This window comes from Xenopus laevis, chromosome 1L (assembly GCF_017654675.1).
Source record: "Xenopus laevis strain J_2021 chromosome 1L, Xenopus_laevis_v10.1, whole genome shotgun sequence".
Classification (NCBI taxonomy): Eukaryota; Metazoa; Chordata; class Amphibia; order Anura; family Pipidae; genus Xenopus; species Xenopus laevis.
Window position 1 is genome coordinate 104,052,664 of NC_054371.1, and position 9,297 is coordinate 104,061,960.

Genomic DNA, 9,297 nt, shown 5'->3' on the forward strand with positions numbered 1-9,297 from the left:
TTCTCTAAAGACCTTGTATCTCATCGCTCCCAGGTGAAAGAAGTACTCTCTCGTTTGAGGAAGAACTCTCTCTTCACCAAGTTGGAGAAATGTGTCTTTGAGGTGTCTAAGATTCCTTTCTTGGGTTACATCATCTCCCCAGAAGGTTTCGAGATGGATCCCGTTAAAGTGTCTGCAATCCAAGAGTGGATTTCCCTTGAGCACCAAAGCAATTCAAAGGTTCATCGGGTTTGCCAACTACTACCGGCAATTCATCAAGGGGTTCTCATCCCGTATTGCACCTATCCTTGCTCTCATCCGGAAAGGGGGTAAACCCAGTTCTTGGCCTCCAGTTGCTGTTGAAGCTTTTCAGTCCCTGAAGGATGCAGTTTCTTCTGCTCCAGTCCTCCGTCATCCTGATCCGATGTTTCCCTTTTGCTTTGAGGTGGATGCTTCTGAAGTGGGTGCTGGGGCTATTCTATCCCAAAGACACTCAGCCGATGGGAAGTTGCACCCTTGTGCCTTTTTCTCCAGGAAGTTTTCTCCTGCAGAACAAAACTACGATGTAGGAAATCGAGAACTTCTGGCAGTCAAGCTTGCTCTTGAAGAGTGGCGTCACGTCCTTGAGGGTTCTTCAATTCCGGTCACGATTTATACGGATCATGAGAACTTGGAGTTCATACACTCTCTCAAGAGACTGAATCCTCGTCAGGCCAGGTGGGCTCTATTCTTCTCCCATTTCAACTTTGTTCTGACCTATCGTCCTGGCTCCAAGAACCGGAAAGCCGATGCGCTTTCCCGAAGTTTCACTCCGGTGGATCGTCTTCCTGAAAGGCTTGAAACAAGTATTCCTCCCGCCAAGATTATTGCATCCCTGTTCCTCAATTTGCTGAACGAATCTTGGCTGGACAGTCTTCTGCTCCTCTGGATACCCCCATTGGGATGGTGCTTGTTCCCTCCGAGCTATGTCTGCCTATTCTTCAACAGACCCACTGTTCCAAGCAAGCACAACATCCTGGTCCTGAAAAGACTCTTAAACTCCTTCGACGTTTAGTCTGGTGGCTATCCGAAAAGATGTCAAAGACTTTGTTGCTGCTTGTACTGTTTGTGCCACTTCCAATTCTAGCCATTCTCGCCCCAGTGGGTTATTGCAACCATGGCCTATCCCCTCTCGCCCATGGACTCATTTAGCTATGGACTTCATAGTTGAGCTTCCTCCTTCTAGTGGGTACACCGTGATTTGGGTTGTGATTGACCGCTTTAGCAAGATGGCCCATTTCATTCCCCTGCGGAAGCTTCCCTCTGCTGTGGAGTTGTCTCAGCTCTTCATCCAGTATATTTTCCGCTTGCATGGTTTTCCTGTGGAAGTTGTCTCCGACAGAGGTTCCAAGTTTACAGCTAAGCTTTGGCGTTCCCTGTCCAAAATCTAGGTATTGCTCTCCAGTTCTCCTCCGCTTATCATCCCTAGACTAATGGAGCAGCTGAACGAGTGAACCAAGCTTTGGAACAGTTCCTTAGGAACCACGTTTCCCTTTGTCAAGATGACTGGTCTGATCTCCTCCCGTGGGCAGAGTTCACTCATAACAATGCCTGCCATGCTTCCACTGGAAGGTCTCCATTCATGTCGGTGTATGGTCAGCATCCTCAAGCTTTCCCACAGGACTTTGTGTTGTCTGATGTCCCGGCTGCAGATGACCATGCAGCCCACATGTCTGCTATTTGGGCTGCAACCAAGTTGAACTTGGAGAAGAGCACTCTGGTTCACAAGACGTTTGTGGATCAAAGACGTAGACCCTCTCCTCCCTACAAGGTTGGTGATAAAATCTGGTTGTCTTCCAGGAACATTCGGTTGAAGGTGCCATCTCCTAAGTTGGGTCCGAAGTTTGTGGGTCCATTCTCCATCTCAGAAGTTATCAACCCTGTGGCTGTCAGACTTCAGCTTCCCCTGTAGATGGTCAACAAGAGATTCTTGATTCCAGACTTTCTAGGGGTTCTCTTCAGTACCTCATCAAGTGGAAGGGCTTTGGCCCTGAAGAATGCTCCTGGGAGGGACACGCTGATGTTCATGCTCCTCGTCTGGTGAGAGACTTCCATGCTAAGTTTCCTCAAAAGCCCTGTCCCGGTGGTCCTGAGGCTCCCCGTGGGGGGGGGGTACTGTCAAGGCCGCCGGGAGTGCAAGGAAACGGTCTGCTCCCGGCGGAGAAGAATCCAAAATGTCATCGCCCAGTTGGCCCATGTGGGCGCTGGGACGCCAGCGCCGCAACGCATGCGCAAACATGCCGGAATAAGGACGCCAATGACGTCACTATGGCGCCAAATTCAAATATAAAAGCGCATCCAAGACGCCAGAATGGCGTCCAAGTATAGGATACATTTCATGTGTTTATCCTGGGTTCCCTGTGAGCAGTTTATTACTGAATCTTGTTCCTGTTTGTTGACCTTTTGCCTGGACGTTGGATCTTGCTTCTATTCTGCCTGCCCTTGAACTCTTGCCTGCACTTCGATTATCCATTTGATTTACCCTTTGGACACTGCGACTTTGATCCCTCAAGAGGGCTTCCTCCATGATCCTGACTACCTCCCAGCTCCCTGACACTAATGCTGTCATGTTGAATAGCCTAGCAAACTAATTTTTGTTCATTCAAGCATATAAATACTGTAAAGTACAGGTTTTACCACCTGTATGGATCAGTGTCTTGAACATTGTTTTTGGTAGTTAAAATGATTACACAAATATAATCTTAATTGTATACAAATTGTGTATGTTTTCTACTTAACTGCATGACAAACGTTTCCTTCTAAAATTAGATTTTGGCTTCACTGAACCAATGAAGGAATGTTGCCTGTCATTAATACAGAATGTTTTACTACAAAAAATAAATTTGAAATGTAGATATTACTTACTTCTTAAAGTTCCATCTGTCATGCTATTAATTTGGGCATCTTTGTTAAAATGGATTAACATCAATCAAATAGGTTCCTGTAAGGTGTGACTCAGAGGAAGTGTATTTGTTATAGCAATTCTCAGTTATTTGTTAAAAATGAGTGTTCTAGATATAGAGCTTTAACTAAATTTGAAGGATGTGTCTGCATATGTTGTAAAAATGCACTTGATTTGTAACATAGCCGATCTATTAAAAAAAACTGCAATTGTCTTTCTAGTGATTTAACTCTAAAACCCATTATTACAAAATTAAAGTAATTAATCAGTTATTGCACCATAATGGTTTTACTTTTTGTTTTTTTTTATAATTCTACTTTATATTTATGCCACTAATGGTGGACAGATCTGTTTCAAAGCATTATCTATTTTACAACTGCCATGGATCTGTTTGCTTCGTTAGGCTTCTTCATTCAATTACTTATATAACTTATCCTTGTAAGGGATAGAAATCCAATGGTTAATGAACAATGGATACTAAAGAAGACTTAACTGCTGTGACAAAAAATGATTTTTTATAGGCGATATTTATCAAAGGGTGAACTTTCACCCATTGATAAATACGCCTTTCAAAATCTCATAGAAATGAATTGAGAACTGCGGAATTTCACTCTAGTGGCAGAACTTCACTCTTTGATAAATTTACCCCAAAAAGCTGTATAATAAAAGTCCTTTTCAAATTAAATATGAAATCCAAATATTTTTTTTTTTATTAAAGCATTCATTGCTGTTGTAAACTCATTTGAAAATCTCCACTGTCAATCAAATATTGACTAAACCACCGCCATGCCTTGGGCATAGAGGTGGGGCAGGCAATTTCTTTCCATTCAGCACTTCCTAGATGTCACTGCTCTCCCCACATCCCCCCTGTCTCTTTACCATTTAATTGTGTAACCAGTGCATGGGGATGTACATCAGGTCCCCCATTCTGGTGCACAAACAAGATTTTGAGATAATGCAAGGCTTGTCTAAGGGCTAGTCCACACGAGGAGATTCAGGGAGATTTTGTCGCCTGGCGACTAATCACCTTGTCTTTTGAGCGACTATCTCCCCAAACTGCCTCAGCGTTTTTCCCCATAGGCTACAATGAAAAGTCGCCTGCGCTAATGCACACATGGCGATGCGTTTTCTATAGTCGCCTGAAATTGCCTCAACTTTGGGCAACTATTGAAAACGCATCGCTGCGTGTGCATTAGCGCAGGCGACTTTTCATTGTAGCCTATGGGGAAAAACGCTGAGGCAGTTCAGGGAGATAGTCGCTCAAAAGACGAGGCGATTAGTCGCCAGGCGACAAAATCTCTCTGAATATCCTCGTGTGGCCTTACCCTTAATAACAGTGTCCACAAAATGTTTCCTGCCTGCTTGCTATAATTTTGAATTCCCAGACTGAAGGAAACAAGATTCAAAAAATGTATATAGTGTTATTACAGTTTATTTTGCTAGACTAATGTGATAAAATAGGATTTGGAATACTTTTTTTGGGTGACAGGTCCCCTATTTGTTTCATATCCTAATTGCACAGTCTCTATGGACTTAAAGGACCAGTAACGTATAAAAATTTTTTTTAAAAAATTGTTTGTATATAATGAAAAAAAACCCACCAAGACATATTTAACTTTAAAATCGCAAAGTCTTCCTAGATATGCTAGAAAGAAGCCAGGAACAATGTTATTTCCTTCTCAAAGTCACCCTTGCACCTGCTGGCGGCTTCTTGAGTGTGCGACCGGGTAGCTTACCGCGGTCGCACACTCAAAAAGCCACCAGCAGGTGTGAGGGCTGTATATACGACCTGACAGGCAAAGCCACAAGACCCAGCCGCAGCAAGTAGCAAGAAGAGCCGCAGGTTGCCTACCCCTGATCCAGAGGAAGGAAAAAAAAAACATCTGAAGCCTCTCCAATTTACCTCAGAGGGGGAAAAAATTCCTTCCATGGCACTCGGACTAGTCCCTGGATCAATTTGTACTATGAGCTATCTTCCATAACCCTGTATTCCTTCACTTGCTAAAAAGCCATCCAACCCCTTCTTAAAGCTATCTAATGTATCAGCCAGTACAACTTTTTCAGGGAGAGAGTTTCATATCTTCACAGCTCTCACTGTAAAAAACCCCTTCCGAATATTTAGGCAGAACCTCTTTTCTTCTAATCGGAATGGGTGACCTTGTGTCAGCTGGAAAGGTCTACTGGTAAATAAAGCATTAGAGATTATTATATGATCCCCTTATATATTTATACATAGTTATCATATCACCCCTTAAACGCCTCTTCTCCAGCGTGAACATCCCCAATTTGGCCAGTCTTTCGTCATAGCTAAGATTTTCCATACCTTTTACCAGCTTAGTTGCCCTTCTCTGTACCCTCTATAATACAATATTGTCCTGTTTGAGCACTGGAGACCAAAACTGTACGGCATATTCTAGATGGGGTCTTACCAGTGCTCTATACAGTGGAAGAATGACTGCTTCCTGCCGTGAATCATTGCTTCTTTTAAAGGACCAGTAAAATAAAAAAAAAATGTTTAAAACATTTGTCAGTATACAACAAAAAAAAAAAACACAAAGACAAATTAAACTTTAAAATCGCAAAGCCTTTATTAAGAAAAAACTTACTGAAACTTCACTTCCCCTCCTCTTCAGAAAAGGCAGCAGGGTGACGATCCATCCTGTGGCGCTTGATATCTCCTCCCTGGCTATTCTACTGACAGCATGTGAAGGAGCATGGGCTGGGAAGAGGAACAAGGGACACTAAGCAGCAGCAGTATCACAGGAGGAGGAGGTAGCGGCACTGGTTCAGCCTCGGCTACCCCTGCAGGCTGCACGTTCTCCCATGTCTGCACAGTGTCTGGAGGGGTGCCAGAGCTCCGGGGATGTTATTGGTCCTTTAATTCCTCAGTATCTGGTTACAGCGCCTGTGACTCTCTATGGGATGATGCGGCTGGGAAGCCCCAGGATAGCGCGCCCACCGGCCAAGGCATGAGCTTCTTCCCCAGGAGAGATGGCTAGCGGCGGCTCCGGCTCAGCCACAGTCCTCAACCTTCCGGAGCAGCATCCCAGCCATGCTGGGACAGGTTCTGGAAGACTTCGAGCAGCAGCTGCGGGATCAGTTCCACCAAGGGCACACTAATTATCCAGAGTTCGTTTTAGGGACTCCCTGGCACCCATGCGGAAGATCCATGCCAGCCTCCCTACTCTGTGCGGCAGAGAAGCCCCCGATTCCTCTGGGAGAACAGCAGCATCAGCAGCCAGTTCCGTACGCTCATCGCCCATAGCAACCCCAGTGCTGCTGTTGGCTGGAGCCCAGAGCCCCATAGCTGCAGGGAGATGCGCTCATATAGGTCTTGGCGCCGTGCAGCGGGCTGTACTGCAGGGCGCTCATGTCATAACAGTGCATGGGCTGCGGCGGAGGGGGCGCCGAGTGTGGAGTGGGGTTGTGGTGCGGATGATGGTGGGGGTGATGATGCGGGTGATGGTGGCTTGGGTGATTCTAAGGGCGGGTACTCTCATATGACTGGCTGGGCCAATGCCGCTTACCCGGGCTCTGTGGCCGCTGCTGCCATGATGCAAGAGGCTCAGCTTGCTTACAGTCAACAGCACCCTGGCAGCAGGGGACACTTCTAGCTGAGAAATCAGCCCAGATCTCCCTAAACCCTCCTCCCTACACCAATCTCTCAGCCACGCATTCATTTCCCTAAGTGCTCACTGTCTTCTTAGCTTTGCTCGTGGCACAGGTAATATCTCTGAGAAAATTACCTTGGAAGTCCTCGCCCTCAACTTTACACCTAGTTTTTTTTAAATTGTTCTTGAGGACTTCACCACCTCCTCTAACTTTGTCATTGGTACCTACAGTATGTGTACCAGGACCGCTGGGTCTTCCCCAGCCCCCCCCAATAATCTGTCCACTCGTTCCACCACATGCGGAACCCTAGCACCAGGCAAGCAGCAGACGGTTTGGCATTTGGACAAGCTGTGGACCAGCCCCCCTACCCTTCTGTCCCCTACTTCCCCTCATGACTGTCACAAACCTTTCTCCCTCATTAGCCTCCACTGCCCCTTCTCCTTCCACCACTCCACTAGCCCCTGCCAGTGGTTGCTCTGCGAGCCTCCTTTCCTCTCTCACATTTGCCACTGCCCTCAGTGCTGCAAGTTCACCCCTTAAGCTGGCCATAGACACACAGATCCTAACGTACGAATCGAGCATTCGTACGATTTTCGGATCGTGTGTGGAGAGTGCCGACATCTTTCGTCTGGGGGAGATCGGTCAGGTTTGATTTTGACCCGACCGATCACGCCTGAGCCCATTGCACATCGTAATCGTATCGTTCGGCCATACGGCCGAACATTCAGATTACCCCCGATATAGCCATGCTCGTTAATGGCATATTGGGGAAAAATCCGCTCATTTGGCGATGTCGCCAAACGAGCGGATCTTTGCGTCTGTGGCCACCTTTAGACTCTGCAGTTCAGATTCCAAGATGAAAACCCACTGACATTTTTCACATGTAAATAATGCATGGAACTGCTGCTCTAACACCACATACATGTGACAAGACACATACTATGTGATACCAGCAAACTCACTTGCACTCATATTTACACTGGGTACTTACAGTCTCCCAAGTGCAATTCCTCACAAACACCTTTTTCGTTTTAAATACCTTAAAGGTTTTTAACGCTACTTAACACTGATCAGAATTTACCGGATTAACTATGCACAGAAAGGTAAAAATAAACACTACGTTAAGACAAACAGCTGTAAATTTATATGTTTCAATTTACATACAAATTCAATTTAAGGACAAACCTACAAACCCTATATCGTATGTAATCTGGGGACTGCCGGTATAGAAGTGTTACATTAATTTAAGCGCCAGTTTCATCAGAATTGATTTGGCAGCATCGAGCAGTTAAGTCTGGCAGCTTCCAAACACTGACTTTTTAGTCAGACTGCCAGATGGTTACATAAAAATTTTCACTCCATTGCCGGTAACATTAACACTGCTTCTTAAACAGTTAACACCAAATGGTATATAGTGATATAGGTTTTTTGCCTCTGATCTCCCATAAAAAAAAACTCATGCTACCTACAAATTGTTCTTGTGCTTTCAGAGACAGTTTGGAACACAGCAATGAGTGTTCCTACTGAGGACATGTCATTTCAGATGCTGGGTCTGAATATCTTTAGCTAAAAATCTGTTTTAGGTGCTTTGGCTATAATAGTGTGTTTCTCAAAGAGACACCTTTACACTGTTTTCAACACTTGATATTTAGGCTCAGAGAAAAGCTTACTCTAGATTGGTGGTAGGAATGCACCAAATCTATTAAGTGAGTTTTAGAGTTGGACAAATATCAAATCCACAAAAGATTCACTAGAATACATAACGCAAACTAAAACCTTATTTTGCAAATTAACATTTAAAATGATGTTGCCTTCTTTTGTTCAATTATAATGTTGTCTGCTATTTAGAGACTGCTTTTAGTTTGGCAGAATACTGTGAATTTGGCTGAAACTAAATCTTGCAGGGATTTGCTGAATCCAACACTGAACCTGAAAGTGGTTTATGTAGATAGAGGCAGCATTTTGGTAGGGACATATTTACGATATTTACATCCGTGTATAATATATTTGGCAGAAGTAAATATAGTAAAGCAAACAAAGCCCTAGCAAGAACTAACAGGCCAGCCTAATGGGAAAATTCCTCCCCCCCCCAAGTTTTGTTTGAATTATGTTATTATCTGGACAATGGATTGTTATTCTTTGTTATCAGCTAATTTAGGCTTGTTGCAGTCTCCTTTAGTAGATATTGTAACAAAATTTGATCAGCACAGGAATAAAATGAGACAAATTATAGAAGTGTGTACATTTCATACACTTATTTCACACACATTTAAGTTTAAAGGAGAAGGAAAAATAAAGTTGTTAGGAATCTGCAATGATTCTAGTTGCTTACCTGCTGCTCTGAACTAGCACACCATTTCTTCAAAAAGCATCAGCCCGGGGGACTGTTTGCTAAATACCATCCCACAACTGTTTTCAGGTGCCCCCAAGTGAGGTCAGAGCTCTGTTCAGTTTTTCCACTGGTTTTGTGCACGTGGGAATTGATGTGCTGAAACTGGAAAGGGCTTCTTCTTAAAACTATTGCCACAAAGTAGGTAGCACAGAATTGCCAAATATGTCATTGAACACTTTAGCCTTCATTTTAAAAACAAAAAATGGAACCAGAAGCTCTGCCCAAAGAATAAAAAACAGCCCCAGGGAAATATTTTTCCACATAACATTATGCATGCAGAAAGGTAGTGTTCTCACAGCACCAATGTTCTCTATAAGCTGTGTGCTTGTGTGTGCATGCAGCACACACAACCAAATGTAATGCACACAAAGAA